Source organism: Rousettus aegyptiacus, unplaced genomic scaffold (genome assembly GCF_014176215.1).
Source record: "Rousettus aegyptiacus isolate mRouAeg1 unplaced genomic scaffold, mRouAeg1.p scaffold_m13_p_2, whole genome shotgun sequence".
NCBI classification, from domain to species: Eukaryota; Metazoa; Chordata; class Mammalia; order Chiroptera; family Pteropodidae; genus Rousettus; species Rousettus aegyptiacus.
In genome coordinates this window covers 25,990,656-26,017,031 of record NW_023416295.1, presented here as the reverse complement: position 1 = coordinate 26,017,031, position 26,376 = coordinate 25,990,656, and the positions used below count along the sequence as shown (strand labels likewise).

The 26,376-nt window shown below is 34.1% G+C and overlaps 1 protein-coding gene and 1 pseudogene across 3 annotated transcripts in view; one reads left to right on the top strand and one right to left on the bottom strand.

Moving 5' to 3' along the window:
• Positions 1–26,376, top strand: part of BMPR2 (bone morphogenetic protein receptor type 2) — a 134,004-nt gene that overhangs the window by 25,758 nt on the left and 81,870 nt on the right. The window lies entirely within an intron of this gene.
• On the bottom strand, positions 57–176 carry LOC118614156 (annotated as a pseudogene).

Genomic DNA, 26,376 nt, shown 5'->3' with positions numbered 1-26,376 from the left:
TTCTTTGACTGCCCATAGGGATTTTTTTAAAATTTATTATTTATTTTTTTTAAATATGCCTACAGCACCTAGTATTCCTAGGTTGTCTCCCATCCAAGTATTAACCAGGCCCAAACTCTGCTTAACTTTAGAGATCAGATGAGATCGAGCACATTCAGGGTGGCATGTCCATAGACAAAAAATTTGTTTAATGTCATTCTAAGCAAAGAAAAATTAAAAATTTAAATCATCAACTTGAATTTTATCATTTGTATATTGTACAATGTCCGTTTAAAATGCAAATATAAGAATAGTTAACTCATTTATGGAATTACAGAAATTATACAATCATATTTTGTACTTGTATTTGCATGAGTAGTTTGTTTTTACCAGAACAGTAGACATATGCTGCAAAATTAATTCGGCTCTTTTCTATTTTACTTTTTCATACAAACGTTCTACCGTTGGCTTACTGATGAATAAGGAAGGAACGAGAGGAAAGGAGTTATGGGTTGTCCTATCTTTACTTTTCCTTCTGTGTCATCATATTCAGCATAAAATGGTTGTAAAGTGGGCAAGTAATTGGAGTAACAAAGGATATGATAGAGTTCCTTGGTTTTTCATGTTTCTTAGAACACCATTGCCTTCTGTGTACCAAGTAATTTGTGGCCTCTTGGGCTATGAGCATCCTCCTCCTCAAATGGGAATTAATATAAGTTTCTTTGTACTTTGTGGCTAGGGAAGAGACTTATTTTTCTGAGGATTTTTTCTAGTTCTTTTGTAGGTTGTCATCAGAAGGACCCCATGTTGTAATGAAATGAATTAAGGAAATTGATTATATGATATTACCCATTTACACAGAATTAAATTGTTTAATAGGAGTTTAAAAACCAGTCTAGAACAGGAGTCTTACTGTTCTGTTTTTTGGGACATGAACATAGTTTCACGAGTGTGGAATATTTTTAGCAAGTTAAAATTGCTCTCTAGGTACAGCAAATTAATCCATTATGGTTTGACTCTGGTTTTAAGGGGAAACCATACAAAGTTGAGCATCAGTGAATAAGTAAACCTCTGTGCTGGAGATTGGCAGACTTTTTGGGTCGTGATGTCATTCCAACTTGGAATTATGCACATGTTAGAGGTTATGACTTGGTAATTCAAGTGTTTCACCTTATCACTACTGTGCCCTGGTTGCTATGCAGGGATGGCAAGAATGGTCTAATAAACTTAAGGGAGTGGTGATGCTGTAATTGATATTAGTAGTGGCTGTGGTCTAGGTTAGTATACCTGAACAGTCTTGTTCAGATGTCATTCTCCATGCTTATATTTGTTCTGTCCAGGGCACTTTGTTGGTTATTGTAAATATTGATGTGATCAATCTAATTCAGGTACTTCTTAATAATTCTTTATTTACATTGTATTCTGCATATATGTTATTCCCTGGAGTTCCACAACTAGTGGTTTTTTTTGAAGAGGTTCAAAAAAAAAAAGAAACCTTGGGATTTCATAAAGAAAACAGAAGATCGATTAAAAAAATTAATCTATTGTATAAAAATAGAGTACAGCTCTTGATTATAATTATATCTGGGATAATGAGTAAAATGCTAAAAGATCTAATGGCTAGGTTTTAATGTCCAAAAGTTTGTGGATTGTCTTATGTAAAATACCTTCTATGAAGTGCTTTTTAAAGCTTTGCAGTTTTAGGTGTCAGATAATTTCATATACCCATTTTCTCACAGAAAACATATCTTTGGTTTCTTCTTAGCTCTATCAAATATTTACCCATCTGCACCAGTAGATTAAATTGCCTCTCATAAAATATTGGTCTTGACAAATCTTTGCTGTTAATTTCTCATAATCACTAGGTGTTGATTTTACTGGCCCAAAAGTGTATAAAATCTAGGGAGGAAACACATCAGTATGAACCGTAGCAGAATTAATGGGTCTTCCCCAAAGCTCTCATTTAATTAGATAATGTATATAAAGCACTTATCATTGTGTCTGGGACAGCAGATGAATGCAAGAAGTGTTTTTAAATAAATAAAAATTTAGATTCTTGTAACCATTAGTATTATTAGGGATTTTCAGGCACTGTAATCAGTCTTCTATCTCTGAGGTTTGAAAGAAGCAGGAAATGGGGCGTAGGACCTATAAGGAAATAGGAAGTCTACCCATGTTTTTATTCACATTCCACTTGAACTATCTTAGAAACACAGGGTAAAGTATCAAACAATGGTTGTATAAGGGTTTTTTGTTGTTGTTGTTTGTTTCTTTTTATCTATCTTTTTATCTACTTTGTATTATATTAGCATACTGGGGATAGAATGTCCTATGTCTAGACATGTCTGCACTGTCTTGAATTGATTTATTAATATTAGGAAGTGTGTTTTTTTGTCAAGAAGATAATGAGCTCTCTTCCTATTTCCATTCATTAGTCAAAGAAATAAAGTATTCTTCTTAAATATTCATTAAAAGGGGTATGTGATCCTAATAATAAATTTTTCAGATCAAACAGAATGTGGGAACTCAAAAAGGTATATAAATAGTTACAAATGAACCTAATTGTGTTATAAATGAATAATATAATCACACTGAAGGGAAGAAAAGAACTAGCCTGTTACTTTGAAAAATCATAAAGCTAAAGATAAAATATTGTGTTGTAGTTAGTATCTTTATTATGGAAGCTTCTTTCATATAAAATATCTCTGAATTGCTCTTAGCCATTCGACTTTAATGTATACTTGTATTGAACAAATAAGTAAAAATATTGTTGATATGAGAACTAGGTTCTTAACTCTTTCCACTGAGAGGACCTAGAAATAACGGTACTACAGTAGCAATGAACACACTGCTGCCCATATCTTGGTTTCTAAATAATATTCTACAATAAAAGGAGAAATGATTGGTTCCAGGTCTGGTGCAGGGAAATCAAGATGAACCTGGAACATTTAATGGTACCAGAAAGTAAGGGAGTATTCAAAAAAAAAAAAAAATTGATGAGGGTATATTGGAAGAATATAGCCAGCTTGAAGGCACTTCTACTGGCCAGAGCTGAGACAAAATAAATAATAATAGCATTGGATTAGAATCTATAGAATAAAATATCTATGAGTCCATACTAACATAAACAATGATGGGGAAAGGACAGCTCTTTTTATTGTTTTGTGTTTGTGTGTGTGTGTGTGCGCGCGCGCGCATGACATTGGTTAACAAAATCCAGTAAGTTTCAGGTGTACAATTTAACAGTAAGGCATATATATATATATTGCATTGTGTGCTCCCCTCCCATAGTTAGATTTCTTTCTGTTATCATATATTTGACCCCTTTTACCCCATCTACCTCCTTCCTCTCCTCCCCCCACCCTCTGGAAAACACTAGTCTATTGTCCATGTCCATGAGTCTCTGTTTGTTTGTCCTGTTTGTTTATTTACTTTTAGGTTTGTATCCTACATATAAGTGATACCATATGGTTTTCAACTTTTTCTGTCTGGCTTATTTCACTTAGCATGATTTTCGTGAGGTCCATCCACGTTATCGCAAATGGCGGTATTTCATCTCTTCTTATAGCTGAGTAATATTCCATTGTATATATGTACCATAGCTTCTTTATCCAATCCTCTATCATAGGACACTTCATTTGCTTCCATGTCTTAGCCATCGTAATTGTATTTTTTTAATTAGTAAACTTTATATTTTAGAGCAGTTTTAAGTTCACATTGAGGGACAGCTCTTTTTAAAATAGGATTCCAGTTAATAAATGGAGAATTAATGATGGAAATTAAAAAATCATCATTAGGCAAGTACTACACTCTTTCTTGTTGCACATAAGAACCAATCAGTGGATGCTAAAATTAGTGGGTGAATATGATGAGAAACAGGTTATTTACATAGTTTCAACGTATCTTCTCCATAAGATATTTTTAGTTACTAAAGGAAACTATAATAATTACACTGGAGAAACCTGAAGACACCACATTAACCAAGTGACACATTTATATCTCATATACTTCCTGATAAGATGCACTGAGGACATGGCATCACCTCTATGGTATTCTTGCCAGAAAAGCTTAATCTCAATCTAATCATGAGAAACAAGTGACAATCCAAATTGAGCAACGTTCTTTAAAATAACACTTCTTTTAAAAAGTTTCAAGGTGATAAAAAACAAACAAAAAACTGAAAAACCATCACATGTTGGAGGGAGACTAAGGAAACATGACAGTTTGTGGGATTCAGGATTGAATCCCAGACCAGAAAAAGAACATTAGTGGGAAAATTGATGAAATTTGAATAGGATCTGTATATCATTAGCTGTATTGTATCAGCGTTAATTTCCTGGTTTCCATAATTGTACTATGGTTGTATAAGATGTTACTATTTTGGGAAGCTCAGATACAAAAATGTACTATTTTTGCAAATTTTCTAAAAGTTTAAAATACTTTCAAAGTAAAACATTGAAAAGACAGGTATGTATCTCATAAATCTAGAAATATTTATTGTGGTAGTTGTTCTTGAGGTAATAAAACAATAAAGTCACCAAAGCTTATGGGTAAATTTCAGTTAAATTGTTAGGTGGATTCGTTTATCGATGATAAATTTCACTTTAAAATTGTCACCAAAGGCATTCTTTATCAAAGTATTTTGTTCTTATAATCATAATTTTTAAAGTTCCTGTCCTGTTAGAATCAGGAAATAAAATCTTTGCATCTAAAGAACTCCCTGATCTGAGAAAAATCTTTGGCATAAGAGAAGAAAGATAAATCCAGCTTTAGATTGAACCTTTACTTCTGAGTCAAAAAGCAAAACAAAACTCTCAGTCCAGAGTCATTGAGGATCAAGGGTATTTTCTACCTGGAGAAGAGGGATGCTTTATTAGAACACAGAAAGCTAAAGACTGTCAAGAAACAATGTCTGGATGTTTGAGCCTTGTAAATGAAAGATGAGATTGGTGACAAAAATCAATCTGTAGGAGGAGTGGTTTGAGGTTGTAGGGTAAAAGTGGGAGCCTTTAACTTGTTAGTGTAGTGATTGCAGGATGTTAAGTAAGATCAGAGAGTCAGTTAAGCTTTTAGGAAAGGTATAAAATAAGACAGGGAGATAAGAGAGCAAGCTAAGAGAACATCTGTGGGATGTGTTGGTCAAGGCAGAAAGATTCAGCTTACAGAACCTGAGTATACATTTCTGTATTCTCCGAATATAATAAAGGCTTGTCAAGAAATGTCTAGGGGAATTGTATCAGACATTTTTGAAATGGAAGTTTCAACTTTTGAACTTGAATTGACTTTGTTTTATGTAAATCGTAAAATCATTTTTTGGCCCTCAAGGTTAATCTGAATACAAAAAATTAAATCAATGAATCACACATAGTAAAACTCTACCTGGGTGAACATGTTGAACTTTACACATGGCTTCCCTTGTACTTGTACATATTTCCGGGTACTTTTGTGCCATGCCTGTGTCATTTTAGGATGGCTAAAATAAAAGCCTCTGAAAAACGTTGTGCTTTGATATGGTATCTGTGCACAGCATGAGAGTCATTTTCGTAGTATAGTTAAGACTTAGATGCCTTTTTAGTATTAATTCTCATAAATCTTGGTATCCCCAAATGTTATTGATTTAACAATTTCTAACACTGATGCAAGAATCATTACAGATGGTGAATTCTCAGTTTCCTTTATTTTCTGTTTTTATCTTTTCTGTTTTTATCAGTTCTATTCAAATCATAGATTGAGGTTCAGACTGTCACATGTTGCAATCATAGAATGATATAGGGGAGGAAGAATCTTCCTTTTATCCCTGTAGGTTATCTGCTGGAGCTACATAACAAAAGATGGACTAACCAGAAGAAAGCATATAAATTTAAAATGACACAGGAGACTTCATAAGGAAATGACAACCCAAAGATGTGAATAAGCATGAGTATTTTTATACCAGGTTTGATAAAAGAGTGGAAGGTCATGGAAAAAATGTGATAGGACAAAAGAATATGAGCTAAACCTAATAAACTGGGGGAAATGTAGCAAGGCCTGTTCATTTGGATTCCTCTTGGTGTCCCTCTGTCTTTTGAGAAAAGGATGCCTCTTTCCGAAAGAGAGGATATCTTTCTCATGGGGAGGTCTTATGACCTGCTTCAGGGAAGAAAGAGGAAGTCAGAGAGTTCTTCCTGCACCTACCATTTCTCCAGTTCCTTCCTCTTAAAATATTCAATTTGCAAAGATGCCATATTTTGGAGTAGTGTGTCCTGAACCCCATCAGTATCGCGGGTAAATACTATTTATGGTCAGTAACTTAGAACTTTAGACTTCACCTTAGACTGTGGGTCCAAAGAGAGGTCGTTAGAGTATAGCTATTATCCCATAATTTATGTATTACTATTTTAGTGTTATATGCACTAAAACTGCCTTATGTTTACACCTTTCTGTCTGATACCTTTGGCTCCAGCTTTAAAGAGTTGAAGTTTGTTGGAGCCTGCCTAGGCTATGCAAATAATAGTTTTCTGAATATTCTCCATAGTGGGCCAATATCTTCTACTTGCTACAATGTTGTGTCTCTGGAAAAGGACTACAGCATATTTTAGGCACCCCCATTACACACTAACCTCATTTTGAAATGGCTAATTCGTGACAGCACTATAGTCTATTGGATTTGTGCCAAATGGAATGAGTTTTTTTTTCCCTTTAGCTAAGAATATGTGTCTTGTGTTTTTATTATTTTATGTGAAGTCATATAAAGAAAATATATAGTCTATTCTGAGGAATTTCACCCAGATCAAAGATTATCATTTGAATTTTAGTAGTATTTTATAGTATCCAAAGTGTTCTCACACATTTTCTCGTTTGCTAGTGGTTATATCAATATTTTTCTTATGGTAGGAATAGTAGACCAGTTAATCATCACTTATTAAATTATGCTCTGTCATGCTTTTAAGATATAAGTTATATTGGGCACCTATAATTCTCAATAAAAATACAGGCAAGAATTGTTAGTTTTGTAAGTGTTATAATCAGCAGGTAATAAAGCTTGAAAGACAACTAGAGTTTGATCTATGACTATGATCATTAGCCACATTATTTAAAAAATTTCTCTGTATACTTATTTTCCTATATTTACACCTATAATGGGGCCAGTGTCTTCAGTAAATACTATTTCATCATTGGTAGTTCTAAGATTATGTAATTGAATCAGGAAGAGGAAAAATATTTTTTTGCTTGTGTACCATATGCTGTGTTTGTGGGTGTGCAACATACAGTTGATCTTCATTATTTGATTCTGTATTTGCAAATTTGCCTTCTCGCTGAAATTTATAACCCCCAAATCAATACTTGTGGTACTTTTGTGGTCCTTTGTGGGCATATGCAGAGCTGTGAAAAATTTGAGTCATCTGATATGCATGTTCCCTGTTAAGGCGGAACAAGGTGGTCTCTGTGTTCTTGTTTCAGTTCTTATACTATAAACAAGTGTCTTTTTGATGGTCTGTTTAGTGCCACGTTTTTCTCACTTTTTGCTTTTTGATGGTGATTTCACTTTAAAATGTTCCACAAGTGTAGTGCTGAAGGTGATGTCTTGTGTTTCTAAATGTAAGAAGGCTTTTCTCCTTACGGCATGAATTACAGTGGTGTTGACTGTGAATTCAATGTTAATGAATCAACAATATATATTAAATAAGGTATCTTTAAAACAGAGGCACCCTTATAACAATGTGTTATGTGTTGATTGGTTGTTGAAAATGTTGTGACAGAGGCTGTAGAAACCTAACCCTGTATTTTGCCATGTGTTCAGTATTTGCTAATTCATGGTTTGCAATGACTTTATAGAATATACAAGAATCAACTGTGTATGTATGTATACGACATCTTATATATTAAACACATATATTATTAATGATATTACATATTATCTATTATATGGCATTATGTATGTTATATGAGGAAAATGACAATAGACACAATTAAGGAATTGTCCAATATAAGGACCAAAATTCAAGGTCTGGCTTCAAAGTCTATACTCTCTTTAGATTGTACTATCTGCTTTGCCTAAGAAATATAAAAGCACATGTAAATGTATCTTGGCATTCAGTTTGCAGGAATAGTGAGTTTTCCCCTCACAGCTATTTGAAAATTAAATTGCCTTCATTTTAAAGTAAAATTCAACATTACGTACTTCTTTGTTTTAACAGTTTAAATAATTTTTCTTCAGTAATTGATTTATTTAAAATGACATGTACTAATTAGAATAGGTATTTTAAAGTCTCTTGGGTTTTATGTTTAAGTATAGTTTTCACTAGGCAATGTAAAACAGCAGGGTTTCAGTTTTGTTAAGTTAGATCTTATATATTTAAAGTGTCTAAGGTCTCCAGAAGAAAATAATATCCTGTTGATTCTTAAGGTTTTCACTATTTTTTTCCCAAGAAGCATGGTGAGAAATTAGATAAAACTTTAAAAAATTAAGGAAGGGAACAGAATGATATATGTTTGTTTTAGAATCAAATGATTTTCATAACTCTTATTCCTTCCATTTTTTTCTGGAGGTAGAATTGAGTAATTAATCGTGTAATACTTATTGCTTCCAAAAAAAAAAAAAAAAAAAACAAAACAAACCCTAAAACAACTGAGGAATTAGGGTGTATCTAACAAAAATCAAAATAAGAAACTAAGAAAAAAAAGACTAACCCTCAACAATTACAAGTGTAACATCTATTCAGAACCTATATATCCAAAGGAATATTGAGCAATTGCAAAATTAAACGAAGGAATATTTCACTAAATAAGATAGCACAATTAATGAAATTAATTTATACTTGGAAACTAAGTGCATTTTATTGCCTTGTCTAACACGTCCATACTTTCAAACTTTGCTTCAAATTAAGGCTTTTAAGTTAAAGTAGGAGGATGGGATCTGCTGGCATTCCTGAATCTGCACTTATAACCCTATACATTCTGCCTGGAGTATAAAAAAAAAATCTATAGAAGGGTTAAGAATTTTTAAGGTAATATTTAGTAATTATTATATATGAGATTCAATTTAGGAGAAAAAAATGTTACCAAGCTTCAGTTAAAAGAAGAAAGTAATGTTTTTCTTTTAAAACCAGGCACCGATATAGTTCCAGACGTTGTTACCTATTACTTAAGGCCTGTCTCCCCCTACCTTGAATTTTAATTCTATATAACTAGTACTCTTAACACTTTCTATAGGATTTGGTAGTAAAGCCGCCCCCTTTTAACAAGTTTTTAAACAAGTTTTTTTGTGTGTGTGATTTATGACTGAGAGGTACTTAGAAGAGAGTTAATTTTAGTCATTTAGAGGTAGAGGGTAGAGTAGCTCTAGAGTGCAGCCATGGGTAAGAAACTTCTATTTCTTTATGACTCTCTGCCCCCAAGAAGGTTACACTAAGATTCTGACCAAAAAAAATAAAAATAAAAATAAAAATAAAAAAATTCTGAGATGTTCTAAATTAAAATTACATTGGCTGAAGAGTGAGAGAAAGAGACAATAGTTTGCCCGTTAATAGCTATGGACCAGCTCTGATAAAAGACTGTTCACATTCCTATCTATCTGTTGAAATTTAGGATTAATTTCTAGGTGGCTATTTCTATTTATCCAAAAGAGAGAATAAACCAGTCTCCACAGTGCTCCAGGAGCCTCTGCTCCTTATTTACACATGAATTTTCCAATCTGCCCATGGCTAATCCACAGGAGCAGTGGATACTTCTTCCTTGTGGACTCTGTTGTGCCTATCCCAGAACTAGCCTTTCTTTATCTTCTGCAGGCCCTCTGTCTGTGGCTAACATAAATACTTTCAAAATGCCTTACATTTCCCACTTCCCCTGCCTTGATGTATAAAAATGCTTGCAAAACTCTAAGACAGTGTATTTGTTGTCTTTGCTACTTAGCCATGCTGCTGCTGGCTTAGATGCCATGCCCCAAGACCGGTCTTCTTTTTTTGTTAGCAATGGCATAATAAACTCTTTCTTTTAAAAGACAAATTTTTTTGTTTGTTTGTTTAACAATTCATAGATGCTGGGAAAGCAGAAGCAAGGAGATAACTTGATTTTTTTTTCCTTTTTTGGGGGGAGGCACGTGGAGTGGGGTGAAGAGAACTCACGAATTTGAAAGGTACAGTAAATAACGTACTGTCATTTTGAAGTTCATCGAAATGTTTTTCTTAAGCACACTTCAAAAAGCAGACAGCACTTTCAAAGAAACTTGGAAATGACAGCTGTTATTTATCTTATCCTGTAGCTAATTTGAGGTACTCATTACAGAGTTCTTCAGGATGCCATTTCTAGTGTGTGATCATCAGTAAAGTTTGTATATTATTAAAAATAATAAAGATAAGGAGCTAGATATTAGCAAGAAAGTAAAAACCAAGATATGAGGATCAGGTGATGACTCAGGGACTGTTAGTGAAGATGTCTCTAACTTCATGATTTGATATGTGACCTCTATTCCAAAAACAAGATTGAGAAGTATAATATTAAAAGATACCATGCCTAAGCTTAAAAACAAGTTTAACATCTCTTTGGAATAGAAGAGCAAAGTGTTATGCATAACCAGATGATGGGTCCAGAAGTTGACAATGATGAGCATGAACTAGTTTCCTGTGGGGTTCACAGGGTCCAAAAGTGACTACACGAGAAGGTCAGAACCAGGCTCTCTGCTTAAAAGGTTCCGACATTCTTGAGAGGCTCTTTGCTTGAGAAGCCAGAGGCCCAAAAAGAACAGTTTCTTGCTTCTTGGAGCTAAGGATTTTTTCATAAATTGTGGACCTAAGGAATATGAGGGTGAAGACACTCATCCATGGAACCAAGAACTTAGCCAAAGTCATTTGATCCTTTATGAGATCTGCAACATCTCTAATATCTTTGCAGGGTTGGAGATTCAAAATCCATTATAGGACCTAGTTCTGAATTAATGACCAGAGACGTCAATAGGGAAATACCTGAAAATATGCTGGAGAGGAGGTGGTAAGTAAGAATTGAGGAGAGAGAGAACAAACTAGAAATCTCAACCTTTAAATTCAAATTTTAAAACATGACCAAATCAAAAACTGAGTTAAGTCATTAGAAATGATCCAAGTGATACTGATATTTTTATGTGGAAAAAATCTTTGGAAAACTTGAAGAAAATATGTATCTTTATGATCTTAGTCTAGAAAAGAATTTTTTTTTAAGTTAGAAAAAAACAGATAATAAAAGAATAAATTTAATTACATTAAATTAAAAATTCTGCGTAATGCAAATCACCACAAAGTGAATAAAAGAGTTACAGATTAAGAAAGATATTTGTAACATTGAGTATTATCATCTGAAATATGAAAAATACTGTTATAAAAATAACACTTCAAAGGGAAAATGGGAAAGCTTTTGAATAGGCAATTCACAAAATAGGAAACCTGGATGGTTAATAAACATTTGGAAGGATGCATCATTAATGAAGGAAATTCCAGAAAGGATAAAAAAATTCTGGAGGATCTAACATTAGCAATTAAACGCTGTGGCTGGAAGTAACACATCATTTAGGCTCTGAGTTATCTTGATGAACATAGCTTGCCTGCTGACCAGTAGGATATGGAGCAAGAGCAGGAAATAAATCTTGTTTGTTTAAAACCATGGAGATTTTGGGATTGTTAATGCACATAATTTAGTTTATTTTGACTAGTATAGAGAAGATGTAAATGGCTTTAGCACTAGGATTAAGGGAGACTTACGTGTATGTCCTGGTATACTTTTAGATTACTATGTGCATGTAATTACTTATTTTAATACCATATGGAGACTGGATTATGAGAGGATGTGGAGAAACTAGTAAGGAAGCTATCAAAGTTGTTAAGGCAAAAGATGATGACAACCAAAACTAGAGTTGTAAATTGGATAAAGAAATCTAGATCTAGATCTAGTATGAACTCTAGAGATATTTCAGAGGTAAAATTCATTGTATTTGGATGTTATCTATTTCTGCAATACATTTTTGTAGTGAGCATGCAATTATTTTGTAGGCCCAAGATAAAGTTGTTAAGTAAAATGTAAAAAAGTAGGCCTATAACAAGGTTTCATTATCCTCTAAGCCTTTAAACTTTTCATTCCTGTATTATTTCCCTGAGGTTTCATTTGTACCTTTATTTCCATTCTCATGGCACCTCTCTATTAAGATTTTATTATGCCTCCACTGCTTCATTAAAAGAAATACCTTTTATTGTTTTACTCATCTCCTATCTATTCCTACTGCATTTCTATATTTTGAGCAGTCTAATCTTCCCCCGGTATAATTGTAAAGTCTTTCTTTACATGTCCAAGAACTGTAGCAGTCTCTATCTTAAGGCTAAAATTTAGAGGGCAGAGTATATTATTCTGACTCACTAACCTTACCTTTTCTTATTACTCCTTCCCTGACACACACACTTTATCAGTTTGTCAGAACTTAATGATATATTGTTCCTGTTCCTGTGGTCCGTTCATAATGCTCTTGGATGGCTTTGTACCTCTTGATATCTTACTTGGCTTTTTTGGCTCCATCACCATCTTTCCTCATGCCTCTCACTAGAATTTTTTGCCCATAGCATATATGCCCATAGCATTTTATTTAGTTCTGTAATGACACTTTTCCTTTCAAAACTATTTTTCTTCCTTTATTTCCTGGCTAAGTATTGGCACGACTATTTACTCTGTCGCCTAGGCCACATTACAAGGGTGGTCTTTGGTTCTTTATTATTCTCTTAACATCCATGCTTGTCTCCACCAGAGCATCCAACTGGACACCAAGGTGAGTCTTAATCATTTGTAAGGAAATTAACATTATCTAGAAACAACTATAGCATATGTAGCACACAGAAATTATTTTTTTTAACTCTTACAATAATCCTTGAGAGATTTTTAAAATTCTCATTATACAGGTGAGATAACTAAAATTCAGAGAGGCTAAGTAACTGGTCTAAGTATTAAATGTTAAATTTTTTGTGGCTTTTAGGCTGATGCTAGTTTTATGTGGCCCCAAAAATATTTCTCTAATCTATTCCCTTCTCCTCATTTCTCTCTGTTCCTCCCTTTATCATTTTTCCCTGTGGGTTATTGCAATAGCTTTCTAACTGGTACAATGCTTCTCTTCTCTCTCTCTCCTAATCTCTTTTTCATACTCTGCCAGAGTGCTTTTCTAAAATACAAATCTGTCTATTTTATTTCCCTGCTTAAAATTCTTCTGTGGTTCCCCGTGGCCCACAAAATGAAGTTCAAACTCCTTATCACGGCACATCCATCATCTGGTTCTTGCTTACATTTTCAGCATTATTTCTTACTACTCTCCATACCCCTCACTACATTCCAGCAACACTGAACTGTTTATGGTTTCTGGAACTTACTTCTCTCCAAGCTTTTGCTTTTGGAATTTTCCCCCTCCTTGGAATTTCCTTCTCTTCTGGTCTGCCTTGTGAATCCTTATCTATCACAATTCATTTCATACTGCTACATTTTCATGATACGCACATTTAAAAATGTTCCTTGGTATTTTCTGGAGGAATAAGGCAGTGTTAGGCTTGTCTGAATTTTTCTTTTTTTCTTTTGCTTCCGGTAGAGCATTTATCACATTGTACTTTGTTTCTCTCACCTATTAGGCAGTGAAATTCTTGAAAGCAGAATTTTTTTCTTGTACTCGTGATGAGTATCTTTTTAAACTTTAGTTCCTAATATAATGTCTGGCACAGTAGGTATTTGTATTAATCTGCTTGGTCTGCCATAACAAAATACCATAGATTGGGTGGCTTAAACAACAGAAACTTATTTTCTCAAAATTCTGGAAGATAGAAGTCTGAGACAGGGTACTAGCATGGTCAGGTTCTGGTGAGGGCTTTCTTCTGACTTGCAGACAGCTGTCTTCTCACTGTGTACCCCCAGGTCTTTCCTTGGTAGGTGCATGTAGAGAGAGAAACCTATCTCTCTCCCTCTTACAAGGCCATCAGTGCTACTGGATTAGGACCCTACTGTATGACCTCATGTAACATTAATTATCTCCTATAAGCCCTGTATCCAGATATAGTCACACTGGGGGTTACACTGAATTTTAGGGGAATTAACTTCAGTCCATAGCAGTATTCAATATTTCTTGAAAGAATTGTTAAATTCTTTTTATTTTATGATTCACTGCTTACATGATTGTTTTTGCCATTAGGTTATACATGTCTTGAGAGTAGGGACTGTTTACTATTTTTCTATTCCTTAGACTTTGAATATATGGATTTTCAAAAGTTGATGAATGAGTTAAGTTAATTGCATTATAGAATGAGATTGATGATGTGTTATTTAAGTCAGATAGGTGCCTAAGAAGACTTCTGGACTTCTAATTTTTATTGACTTTTTTTCCATTCCAAATAACTTTGTCTTTGTGTTGGGTAGCTAGTCAGACATGAGTGACAGGAGGAACAAAGGAATAGGGGCTCAGCCTAGAGACCACCCAAAGAATACCCCAGTGGTAGTAGAATTCTGGGTCTGTACGTGCGCACTAGGCAAAGTTATATAGCAGCCAGATGTCAATCAAAATGACCTCACTTGCCAATCACCTAGGAATGCATTTGGAACCACTCCATCGCGGCCCAAATATAAGGCAGACATTCCCACTTCTGGGCCCTTTTTTGCCCTTCTGGGCTTCCCTCCTTTTTGCCCCTTCCCTTTTGCTCTACTGGGTTCTCTTTTTGGTGGCCTTTTGGAGCCTTTTTGCCCTTTTGTGGCCATTTTGGCCCCTTAGTTACAGTGCTGGGACCATGTGCCTCCTTGGGGCATACTTATCTTTCTCAGTGTGCTTCCTGGGGGCATTCTTTGTCTTTCTAAAATATATTTTAGTAAAACTATTAAATCTTAATGACCTATGATTCTTCACTGCTGTCATTCGAGGAAGAACTGAGGAAAAATGCTAACTACACGTCTGTGTCATTATCTCTCTTCTTCCCACCTGCTCTTGTGGTGACACCGAACTCCAGTGGGCCCCAATGGTGACGTTTGTATTTCAAGATAACAGTTGTTACATGTTTCTTATATCCTTTCAGAAGTATTCTATTTACATGTAAGTATTATATATATTTATCACTACATGGTTTTTGTCACTAAAGATAATAAATTATATAAAATAGCATGATGCAATACAATATAGTAAATTTTACATTACAGGTGTTCATTTCCTTCTCCTTCCTTTCATGAAGAGGTAGCTGCTTAAGGGAAAATTACTCTAGGATTTTTCATTTTATAGTTTAAGATACCATTAATTTTCAGATCACAAATGTTCCCCATATTCACATGTAAGCAGAAAATAATATCTCACGTCAGGTAATGACTTATTTTCTATTATTATTTTAGGTTTTCTGTATCATGATGTTTTAAATCTAATGTAATTCTAGATTAGGTATTATCTAATGTGCAACAGATGTGTACATCTATTCTCTTTCTCAGATTCTAATCCTAAAGTATTTAAAGTCATTTTATCATGTAGTGTTGGCATTTGCTTTGCATGTTTTCACCTTAATTAAAATACGCCAAAGGCAGCAGCAGATCTGTTTTTCTTAAACTAAAATGATTCTTAACTGTTCAGTGTATTTTACTGCTTTGAAGTTTGACCTGACCATATTCCATAGCCCAGAGAGGCTGAAATTATATAGCCATCTGCCAGCTGGTAAGGTAACAGCTGTCTAGGATGTTTAAGGGTGTTATTTTGCTGGATTAGATGCAAACAAGGTTTATGTGTACATTTCCTCTTTGTTGAACATCCGGTCTCTTTAGGGCTGTTAGTAGTATAATTTTTCATTGGAAATTATCAGATTTAAGTGGTGAAGGTGGTTCCTGGTGGAAGTGAAATCATGAATCGTAGGTAATGTGAACATCTCTGGATTGAGTGATAAAGTTTCAAGAAGGTGAGAATTTCAGGGAGAAGATGAGAGAACAGATAGAAGTAGAGACTGTTGATGCCATATTGTAATAGTTGAATTAACTTTTGCTTTTAGAAACATACTGCTAAAACTACAAGGTCACACAACCTGTAACTGTGGAGTTGAGACTTAAATCTATACAATCTGGCTCCAAATCCTAGGCTCTTAACCGTAACACTGTACTGCCTCTTAGTTACCGTTCCCTCTCTCACCTCCCACAACCCTCTCCACCCACCCTTCATTTACAAGTGGAGGAACTGGTTAGAAAATGGAGAGAGGAGAAACAATGAATTCATTTTGGAAAATTCTGAGTGTGAGATGATTGTGAATTACCCAGTTAAAATGTCTGGACAATTATTTGATATACAAATCCAGAGCTCAGGAAAAAGGTTTAAGTTTGAGATTTTTAAGTCATTAGTGAACAGCTGGTATTTATTTGATGCTAGAGAGTTGTTTAAGGAGTAGAATGTAAAGTGAATAGAAAAGAGTTCAGAATAGAACCCTGAAAAACACTAACATTTAAGAAGTCCACAGAGGTGGTGCAGGGGCTTGGAAAATAGACTAAAAAGTGGCCAGAGAGATAAGAAAATCAAGATTTAAAATTCAGGTTTACAGCCAAGGAGGAATGTATGGTTATTAATGCCAAATGTCTTAGGAGCAATTAATGGAAGTTAGGCCTAAAAAATATCTGTTGAATTGGATTAGAAAGTCACTCTTTAATAATGTTTTGTTGGAGCACAATTTCTTTACATTGAAGATGATAGATAAGATTCTACTTAGTCACTCTTAAGATATTAATTCAGGAACTTTTTAGAAAATAGGGTAATTTTTTCTTTGTTAGTCTGGTTACTATTTTATAAAGGGCATTAATGTGTTAGGGTTAGGGATAGTGATCACTGCATACATCATTATACAATCTTATGTAGTAATCCTGCTGGGTAAAGGATCATATAAACATTTAGTTATATATGGAATTAAATTTGTGGTCAACCATTTTAGTAGATAAATAGTTGTTATTGTGGTTTGAATTGTGTCCTCCAAAAAGGCATGCTGAAGTCCTAACATCCAGTGCCTATGAATGTATATGACCTTATTTAGAAATTGGGTCTTTGCTGAGATAATCAAGTTAAGATGAGAGCATATTGAATTGGGGTAGGCCTTAATCTAATATGACTGGTGTCCTTATAAGAAAAGGTGAAGACAGAGACACACAGGGGAATGCAGTGTGTCCACAAAGGCAGAGATTGGAGTGATGCCATCTACAAGCCAAAGAACACCTAAAGATAGATGGCTAGAAGTTAAAGAGCTAAGGCAAGATTCTCCCCCACAGGTTTCAGAGGGGACATGGCCCTGCTGACACCTTGATTTTTGACTCCTAGCCTCCAGAACTGTGAGACAAAAAATTTCTGTTGTTTTTAGTCACTCAGTTTATAGTAATTTGTTATGCTAGCCCTAGGAAATTAATATAGTCATCCACATCACTATCTATAATGACAATGGAGAAATTCAGTAGGATTGAAGGTAACTCTGAATTATTAAAAATTTTGTCTTTTGAATAAAGTTGCCGAAGGTCTTGCCAAAATCGAGTAATGTCTCTGGGCTCATCTAAATTCCTGACAAGAGAGACTGGTCGTTTCAATAACTATGACTTTATAAGTCAGACAGATTGCCTCTCACCTTGCGCATCCAGTAGTAGTCTGGATCATGAACAATACTTTCGTATTTTAGATTAACTCTCTGTAGCCTGAATTGATGCTTCTTTTTTTATGTGTTTGGTAGTGAATTTTGTTGCTATTATATGCTCTACTTAATAAATGTTCTTTCGGGAAGTTGCAGTGGCTTTAACTACATTAAAGTTATAGTTCTTTTACTTGAGGAAATGATGTAGTTGCTAGATAGCAGATGGCTTTGTTAAATGACGAAGAGATATTCATCAGGCTTCTTTAGTGTCTGCCATGAATTTATCTCTTAAGATAAATTTATCTTAAGGTGAAAGCTATTGACATTTTCCATCAAAAATGCATATATTCATCTGTACAAAATTTTGAAGCCTTTACATTTAGAACCCGTGGAACAGAGATTAATTCAAACTCAGTTCATAAAGGCAGTGTCTAATTATAGCAGTTGTGGTAGAGCAGAAGATAGTTCTTGAAGGGAGTGGCAAACATGCTCTTATGGTAACATTCTCCTGTTTGGGACCATGACTTAGGTCCTAAAGTTTTCTACTTTAGGGTCTGGGCCTATCCTGAATTAACATCTTGGCATTTTCAATTGTTGATGTTAATATATTTTTTTACCATTAGAATAAGTCATTTAATTTTTATCGAAGGCTAAAATTTATTATTTTCTTAAGAAAAGTAATATAGAAACAGAGATAACATGTTACAAGTAGGGAGGAAAAATATTATGAAAGAAATTATAAGTGAACTTGTGTTTCTCAAACTGATAACTAGTTGCATTCATTCTCAGGAATATTTGTAGACATGGCTACACAGAGTTCATAGTTATGATCCTAGATAGCAGATGTGTGCAAACTAGTCGAAAGAAGTATATTTATTAGAGAATAAATATCTACCCATCTATCCTCTATGTATCGATATATGTATCAGTATTTTATGTGTGTAAGGAATGGAAGATTGCCTTACATACCTTCATCTGCCCCACCAAGTTCTTTAATAATAAACACAGGGTTGGGAGTCAACTTTAATTTGATAAAAAATACAGCCACCTGACAAAAGAGGGTAAGTGCAAAAAATCAGTTGCAATTAACGTAGCCAGTGGGTTGAGAGCAGTGTGAATCCATGATTACTACTGTGTTTTCATTATAATTTATACTGAGCTTACTTCCACTGTGCTGTGGTTTGGGAGAGTTTTGTCTCCTGAACTAAGTTATCTGTAGGCTGTGACTAGCGTTAAAAAATAAAGCTATTTTGGAAGCTAAGCAGGGTCGGGCCTGGTTAGTACTTGGATGGGAGACCACCTAGGAAGACCAGGTGCTGAAGGTGTAAAAAATAAAAAGAAATAAGAGATTGTAAGCTGACAAGGTCCTTGCTTTCTGCGAGGTCAACCAAGGGTTGTTGAGCCTAAAAAAATAAAAATAAAGCTCAACAAAACAAACAAAATATCAGTGTATTGCACATAGTAAGAACAAGTATTTTTTCATGAAGTTTTCGTTTCACTTACATGTTTTTGTCTGTGTGTACTAGGTTATGACTCAAAAAGCATTTCTAACACTGTTGTAAATTAACTATAAAATGGCACACCATTGGTAATAGTGATAATAAATTGGCTATTTTCATGAAAAATCTATTTCATCTTGATAAAGAAATCTCATTTGCTTCTTGGCCTTGTGATTTGCAACAGTGCATGGCCTATCTTTTGAATTAGCAAGCTCCTGAAAACATTTAAGTAGATCATCTATTAGAGATGTTTCATGTAGGATGAATTCTTGCTTTTTAGATTTCTTTGGTTCTAAGTAATATTTTGTAATTCTAACTTATGGTCCAATTCCTAGAAAATGATATATTTTTTATAGTTTCTCTGTTTGTACTAATAATAACCTCAGCCTGAACTGGCTTTGTTGAACTTAGCAGTTTTGTAAGAAACATGACAGTAGAATTCTTTTTTATTCCCCCTCTGTGATCCCTTCCTTCCCCTCCTCCACCTCCCTCCCCTCCTCCCTGCTCCCTTTTTGAGTATCTACCAGACTGTCAAAGCGTTTGCATTATTTATGTCACCACAAGCAATATATGAATGTTCCAATTTCTCTATATCCTCTCCAGCACTTTTTATTGTTTTCCATCTTTATTATAGTCATCTCAGTAGGTACTATTGTAATTTCCTGGATGTATCACATAAAAAGATTTTTCAAGAAAGAATACGACTTTGTATTTAATTGTATTTCCAAACAGGAGGTATTTCTACTGTTGGTAGATATATTGCCTTGTAATACCCTTAGACAGGTTTTTGTTGCTGTTGTTGTTATTTTAACCTGGGCACTGATGACATCTTGTGCCAGATATTTTTTTTTGTGTGTGTGGGAAGTATCTGTCTGTACATTGTAAAATTTTTAGCAGCATCCCTGGCCCCTCTACCCACAGATACCAGTCGCACCACTTGCAGTTGTGATAACTAAATTGTCTCCCAATATTGCCAAATGTTCCCTGGGGGATAAAATTGCCCCCTGATTGAGAACTTTATTGCCTTAGAGAAAGAAGTGTATTTTTATTCTCCGTACATATACTTTTTTGTCAGTCTAGATTTTTGCTTTTTTATTCACAATAATATTTAACTTTTCTCAGCAAAATTTTAATATTTCAAATAAGAAAATGGGTTATTGCCTTAAAATCTTGTTAAATAATTCTCAGGAAAGTTATTCTTCAGTAAAATTGAACTTAGATTCATAGAATACAGACAACTTGTCTTCATTATATATATTTTTTAAAGTTTTCTTTTGAAATAAAGATTTGGGACACATATGCTTGAATAAATTTTTAGAATTATATAATCCTAGATGTTGTGTTAGATATAACCTTTAAGAAAGTTTAACATATATTTTTATTTTTCGAATGAAACCTATGTATTTTGCTTCAAGTAACTTTGTAACCTCCAGAGATAGGTGACAGAAATATGACCAGAAGGCCCATGGTGTTGTTTTTTTTTTTTGGAGGCAGATTGGCTTGTTTGTTTTTCATGATGAAGTTTTATTTATTTAATATATGGGAATGGAAAAATTAGTTTTTGGGTAAAAGTTAATTTATAGTCTCACTTCATATTACACAGACAAATAAGTAACAGATGGATCATAGTGATAAACAGTAAAATAGTTTTTAAAAGTCAAGCAATGAGGAAATAGAATAAAATAGAAGCCAACATTTTAGGGTGTAAAAATACTTTGTATGATAGTATAATGATGGATACATATTATTATATATCTGTCCAAAAGTAAACCCTAAGGTAACTATAGACTTTAGGTGCTTAGGATGTGTCAGTGGAGATTCATTCATTGTGACAAATGTACCACTCTGTTGAGGATGTTGATAATGAGGGAGGCTATGCATGTGTGGGGACAGAGGGTATATGGGGAATCCCTGTACTTTCCCCTCAGTTTTGTTGTCAACCTAAAACTTCTCTAAAAAATAAAGTATTTATAAGAGAGGGAAGCTAATAAAATTTTTTTAAAAGGTGACTACATTAAATTTCTAGAAGGAAAAAGCCTTTATGAATTTAGTGTGTTGGGAAAATAAACTGGAAAGAAAACCTTGATAGATTGACAAGATACAAATTAGGCCTTTTGCTTTTCAACGAAACAAAACTTCTATGTTCTGTTGTATCATTAGGAAGATTTGTTGTTTTGATTTACAGTTCAGTGTTTTCCCCCATTACTCCATGTTTTATTGTTCATATACACATATATAGAATTGTGCAATGTGTAGTTTTTTTTGTGTAATTTATTTCATTAGCATGCTTTTTAGATTTACCCATGTTGCATTATCTATAGTTCATGTCTTTTATTGCTGAGTAGTAATCTTTAGGCTATTATAAATAATGCTGCTATGAATTAATAGTTTGTATATTGGTCTTTGTGTGAACATGTGTTTTCATTTCATGGAGTATGTTGGAGGGAAATTGCTGAGTAGCATGGTTAGTATATGTTTACTTTTGTAAGAAACTGCTCAACTTTTCCAAAGTGGCTATACTGTTTTTTAATTTTTGCGAGCATTGTAATGAATTCCAGTTGTTTCACTTGCTTTCCTGGGTTGTTTTTTTTTGTGTTTATGTTTACATGTGTAGTTATATCATGATTTTTGAAGACTTCAGTTAGTGTGTTTCTATGCGAGACTCACTTAGGTAAAAATGTTTTTGTGGAAGTTGCCACTGTTTTTTAGAGCACTAGAAATGCGATAAATATAACTATGGATCAAACAACATTTTTTTATTTGCCCTTTTTACCCCTAGAATTAATTCTCTATTTAGAATTATATCTTATTTTTTTAATATTAAGAAAATAAAGCCAAATAACTTTCTTAGTGAATTAGACATATTTAAAAGTAAATATGTGATGTCCTTGCTACATTCTATCACCAAATACTTCAAGATAGTATCTCAACCCCTTTTTGTTAAATATCCATAATTTATATAAGGAGTTTTAAACTTGAAGATTAATCTACTAGTAAGAGAATTCTATATAATTAAATGTACACGATAGTTTTTAATTTCTAGAATTTAATTTCTAGAATTTTACACTTGCTTCTGTTTTTTGCTAGTTGATTGTCTATAAACTATAACAATGGGTCTATTGGCCTTCCATTTTGATATCATTTTAGTTTAATATAATATTGTCAGCAAAAAACCAGAAGACCTTTCTGTGAGGCAAAAGAGAGTTTTATTCAAATATGGCTTGCAAATCAGGGAGATTTATCTTTGGCATAAACTGAAACTATGTTCCACCGCAGGGGAGTTAGGGCAGGATTTTTAAAGGCAAAAGTTGCAAGAAGCTGACTCTTAAGGGAATTAGTTGGTAAGGGAAGAATAATTATAAGTATACATTACACATTTTCTGATTGTTTGGGGGCAACAGGATTTCCCAGCCTCACAACTAAGTTAGCATAGCACTATCGGCGGGTGGTGTTACAAGATGTGGCAAACATTTTAGCTCCTAAAGGCCTCTGGAAAACGATGTGGTCAAGATCTCAGCTCCTTTCAATCTTGCAAAAAATTTGTTTGTTATTAAACATACAGTACAGAGAGTGCTATTTGTCATGTAGGCATAATCAGAGTCCAAATTGCAAAGAAGTCTGAATATTTGGCCACAGAATTATAATGTTATGATATTAAAGTCCACAGAGGCATGAGACATGCAAGACATTTCCTCTGGCATGGCAGCTCTGGCTCCATTTTAAAGTGGCTCCATTTATATTATTGTTTATAAGAGTATATAAACAATACCAATCATAACCCCACCACATTTGGGAATATATTCTTCTAGACCTTTTATACACACACGCGTGCGCACGCACACACACATACACAAATTTACAAAAATGGAATTATGCCAGTGTTTATTATGGTGTTTTTCCTTTTGAAAATATATTGTAGTTACTTTTCCCCACGTCAGTACATCAAATCTAAGCAGTTTTTCATGACTGCATAGTATTTTATATTTGGATATACTATGATTTTGATAAATTAATGTTTATCAGTAATGAGCTGATTATTTCCAATTTTTGCTATTATAAACAATGCTCCAGTAAGTACACTTACACATATTTACATATTTGTTATTTATTTCCTTAGTGTAAAATTTTGAGAGGCAAATTAGGGCCTTAAGAGCATCCATATTTAAAATTTTTATATCAAACACTAAGTTGTTTTCCAGGAAGCTGTGGCAAATTATGTAGATTAAGGATATTTTGGGGATATTCAAAATTTACTCTTCTTATAAAAGTAGCTACTGAGAATGACTACTGATTGCAACATGAGAGAAAAACGGAGACATCCAAAGCCTTCCTATGAAATTCTTATGTATTTATTTGTTTAAAGTTGTTGAGACCAGGGAAACTTTTTCCTGAGAGAGTGAGGCAAAATGAGGTATATTTCATTTTGAACAAAGGAGGAAAGGAGGGAAGGGGTCCGGGATTTCAAAGGGGAAGTAGGCAGTTCACAGGTAGATGAAAAAGTGGCAAACAAATTCTTGCTAGGCAACTCAGAAACAGTAAGATAAAGGGAAATCTAGTGAGTAGATATTTGCATGTAACCTTCCTGTGTACTGTATTTAATTCATATGTGCTGAAGTGAATATGCTAAGGCGACTATGCTAAGGTTCCTTTCCTGAAGCAGATTTTTCTATCTGAATCTCTTTAAGGAGAGAGGGAGGTGAAAAACTGTTTCTGAGTTAGTTGAGTTTAATTGTTTTCAGCTCAAAATAATCTGCATGCTGTGGGAAGCTCGCTCCAACCCCCATACAGTTTTATAACTTGTCTCTTTCTATAACTAGACTATAAGAACTCTGAGACTTGGGGCACAGTCTAATATGGTGTGTATAAAGCTATCTTATTCCCATAATACTTCCAGATTTAGAACAGTGCTTTTTATCTAAAAAGCACTTACTAAATATTTGACTGACACCTTAGTGACTGTAGCAGGCTCCAGAATATATAAAGCCTCTTGGAGGCTTAGGTCTGGTTTATCTGCTTTTCTGTGGTTTACTGTTGCTTTGAATTAGGGGAGAGCAGTGTATCTCATTGCTGTTTGGCAGAGCTTGGATTACCTGACATATTTTGTCTGTTCAGAGTTGTTGAGTTGTGTTTGTGTGTTTTAATCTGCTTTTGGTTGCCTTTCTCTTTAGGCATCCATGCAGATAGATTTAACATAGCAGGCTTGCTATCCTTAGAAAGATCTGCTTACAAGATTGGTCTTTGGCTGGCATCTGAAAATCTGGATTTTGGAAGTGTTTTTACCATTTCATAACTGATAAGAATTGTTTACTGTGCCTTAAGTGTTTGAATAAACAATATTGTTTAGGTTAAGCTCCTCCGCTTCTTCTGAGAGTCCGGAATTTCGATATGTGCTAGGTAGAGAATGCCAATGTGACCAGCCCCCAATAAAAACTTTGGACGCTGAGTCTCTAATGGTTAGACAACATTGCACACATGCCACAATTTAGTATGGAGGAATCAAGTGCATCCTATATGGCTCCATGGAGAGAATATTCTTGGGAGCTTATACTTGATTTCCTCTGGACATAGCCTCATATGGCTTTCCCTTTGCTGATTTTGGTTTATATTATTTTGCTGTAATAAATTATAGCTGTGAGCACAATGATGTACTGAGTCCTGTGGGTTATCCCAGTGACTCGCCGAACCTTAGGGTGGTGTCAGGGACTCCTGCCATAGCATTGTCTTCAGAAACATCCTATAGAGGCTTCTAGTGAAGACTGTATAATCTTTCCAGTCTGTTCTCTTTTTGACATTATGGCAATGTTCAGCAAAATAACAGTTTAATCTATTGTGATCTGGATGTAGAAATATATAAATTAAGTGATAATTATTTCATTTTTGAAAGGATTGGAAAAATAAGAAACTTTCTTACGCTATTTATTATAATCAAACTTAGATATTTGAGTTTATACAAAATCTTATAGGGACATTTCTAGTAGGTTAAATATTCTGTCCTTTGTAAATTTCATAATAGAATTATAGTAATACTCTGAAATCACAATTGTGTTTGTCCTGAGAAATTTGGTTCTAGGAAAGGGATACTGTTGCTTCAGCTGCTCAGTTATTTGCCCCATTACTGCAAGGTTCCTGTGTTGTTTATTTTAGATAGTTCATTTTGACATTTAGATAAACAGAAGCCAAACACACAAGCATACTCAGAATTAGTCCCTGAACTTTGTTCCAGGGTAAAGATAAGGCAGTTAGACTTTTCCAGTACAGATAAATATATTACAGCTACTGAAAAATGGGTGTTATGTGACTCCTGGGTTGTTTAGCTAGACAGTGAAGGTCTTAAAAAAATTCCTGCCAACAAAACTAAACAGAAAATTTATATTCATTCATAGAACCTACGTTTAAGAGGATTATAGATTAGGCACAAGATTCTGTGACTCACTTAAAATATATTTATATATTTATTATATATCATTTGTTCACAACATACATGAAAAATTCTCTTGAACTGTGTTGTCCTGTTCTTGGTCAGCATTATACTATGTTTCTGCCTTTTTAGAAATGGGCTTAGGTATAAACTGCATGTGTTTAAACTGTACAATTTGATGAACTTTTATAAGTGATAACACTTGTGAAAACCTCCCACCACAGTCAGCATACACAAAATTTTCATCATCCCTTAAAGATTCCTTGTGCCCCTTTGTAGTCTGTTTTCCCTTTGCCCCTAGCACCAAGCAACCACTAATTTGCTTTAGAATACTTTGTATTTTTCTAGAATTTTATAGAAATGGAATCATGTGTATCTTACACTCAGCACAGTGATATTGAGATTTATCCATATTGTTGCATGTAATAGTAGTTTATTCCTTTTACTGCTCACTAGTATTATATGGATATATTACAGTTTGTTGATCCAGTTACCAGTTTATTGATACTTATATTGTTTCTACTTTGAAGTAATTGTAAATAAAGCTACTATTAGTTTTTGTGTGGACATAGTGTTTCATTTTGCTGATGTGCCCTTTTTTCATTAAAAAAAAAAACAACCCAAAAAACTGGTTCTAGTAATTTCTAGTCCTTGGCCAAAATTAGGGGATGATAACACATCAACCATTCATTTACATAATAAATATATATTGAATGCCAGGTATAATGCTGTGTGCTGCAGACATAGTGGTGAATGAGGATCGGACTCATGCTCTCGTAGAGCTTACAATTTGGTGAATAAGTGCAGGCACATTGTAAATAATTCGAAGTGCAGAAATTGTGTGAAGTATAAAATGCTATGGAGCACACGATAGGGGTTCCTCTCCCACTTGTCCGGG